The sequence below is a fragment of the Guyanagaster necrorhizus genome (assembly GCF_019112545.1).
Source record: "Guyanagaster necrorhizus MCA 3950 unplaced genomic scaffold BT62scaffold_51, whole genome shotgun sequence".
NCBI classification, from domain to species: Eukaryota; Fungi; Basidiomycota; class Agaricomycetes; order Agaricales; family Physalacriaceae; genus Guyanagaster; species Guyanagaster necrorhizus.
In genome coordinates this window covers 82,732-85,101 of record NW_025064930.1, presented here as the reverse complement: position 1 = coordinate 85,101, position 2,370 = coordinate 82,732, and positions in this window count along the sequence as shown.

Genomic DNA, 2,370 nt, shown 5'->3' with positions numbered 1-2,370 from the left:
GATAGATGCAAGCCTTGCAACAGGGGCATAAGTGTCGAAGTAGTCGATGCCAGGTACTTGTGAGAACCCTTGTGCTACCAAGCGAGCCTTGAACTTGACTATGCCTCCCTCAGCATCCTTCTTGATTCGAAAGACCCACTTCGAGCCCACGACATTTGCTCCAACTGGTTTTTTGACGATTTTCCAAGTCCTTGCAGTCTTTAATGTCGCAAGCTCTTCTTGTATTGCATCTTCCCACAAAGGCCAATCAGGCTGATGCTTCGCTTCAGCTAGACTGTGTGGCTCTAAGGCTTCTGCATCGGCTGTTGAAATGGCCATGGCATACTCCTCAAGGAAGTCAGCATCCTCGAGTATCATCAACCAATCTGCCTCTCCTTCTCCCTCAAACTCGAGAGGTTCGTTGTTTTCATTGGCAACTGGTAACTGAACACCAACAGGTACCACAGGATCGCTTGGGCGTGCTGATACACTGCCTTTGCCGGAGATGAGGTCTAGCACCCGCTGGCTAGGCTTTCGAGTGCGTCCGGAACGGGTTTCTTCAACTATGGGTTGGACTGTAGGCTGGGCTTCGGGGGTAGGTGACACCTGTGATGGCTTTGCAGTAGGTGGATTGGGCTGAGTTTTTGGCATTGACAGAATCTTGTGTAGCTCAATGTCTTCCTTCTCTTCAAGATTGTCAGTGGCAATATGAGTTGTGTCGAAATAGACATTTCGCTCGATGGACACCGTCTTGCTCTCTGTCCAGTAGACATGGGATCCATTGCTTGTTTCGTCGAATCCAATCCACTGACCTTCACGTATGCAGCCACCCAGCTTCATAGCCTTAGTCTCAAGGCGTACCCAGCATTTCTCTCCCCATTCCCGCAACCCTTTTAGATCTGGCTTCTTCCCTGTGACAGCTTCATAAGGAGTCATTCCATCTAGAGCCTTTGTCGATGTTCTGTTGAGGACCCAGACAGCATGGCGAACAGCCTCTGCCCATAGGAAGCGAGGTAAGCTGCTTGAATGCAGCATAGCCCTGACTTTTTCGATAACTGTGCGATTATACCTTTCAGCCACCCCATTGTGCTGTGGCGTATCATGCACAGTCATCTTCGTTGCCGTGCCGGCATTTTTCAGATGCAAGACAAACGCTTTGTTGAAGTATTCACCTCCATGGTCTGAATGGAGGATTTTTACAGGGCGGTCATGCTGAGTGCGGATGCGAGCTTCATAGGCTTTGTACGCTGTGAAAGCTTCCCTCTTCTGGTGTAAGAACTCAAGGTAAGCCCAACGAGTGCTGTCATCAATGAAAGAGATGAAGTAACGGCGTTTACGCAGGGATTCTACAGGTGCAGGTCCCCATAAATCAGAGTGAATTTCACCTCCAATATCGGTTGCACATTCTCCCCCTCGAGCCTTAGACACTGGCTTTCGTGTAGCTTTAGCATAGACACATGACTCGCAGAACCGTGGTTCTCCAGATGACTTGTCGAGCTTTACTCCGGTCACGAAGCCTTTTTCAATCAGACGGCGAGCAACTTCAGGTGAAATGTGGCCCATGCGGCGGTGCAATTGGTCTAGAGTAAGCACCTCCTCAGCTGTCCCAGCCAAATCTCCCTCATGACGAACCCGATATAGGCCACCATCATCTTTTGGGACAACCCCAACGACCTTTCCATCTGGTGCATGGATGGTGCATTTTCCGCCACCGAAAGTCAACTCGAAACCAAGATCGTCAAGTTGGCCAACTGAAATGAGTGTATAGCCAACTTCGGGAGAGTACATGACCTTGGTGAGTTGCAGATTGCTCGCATTTGCACCATTTGGCACTTCAATGCTCATCATGCCCTTTCCAGCTGCAGAAAATTTTTGAGTGTTCGCAGCACGGAATGCCTTGGGCGGGACAGACTGGAACGAGTTGAAATCGTCGCGGTAAGGGGAAATATGGCGTGTACAGCCGGAGTCGTAGAGTTCAGTACGAATTTGAACATCGGGTGAGTTTACAGTGTTGGTAACGGCTGCGACTGACTCTTCAGAAGCAGATACATCCTCCAAGGTCGGCATGCCAGATGTGGCATCCGATTGCTTGTCAACAAAGGAGTTCACATCACTCCGGTCAACATCTGAGGACAATGCGCTGTTCAGCTCATCCCACGACTCATCACCAACCTCCGAAAAAAGGTCGGTACCATCGTCTTCATCCCCCGAGTCCTCTGATAAGCCCTCAACTTCAGACTTGTCTGACTCAGAAACTGCAGCCAGCGACGGCATGTCGCTAGCATCATCAACTCCGAATGCACCGCCGGCTTCCCAGTCCGAATCCGACGATTCCTCAGCCACATTGGCTATTTCACCCTTCGATCCAGAGGCCTTGCTGTCATTGTCTGA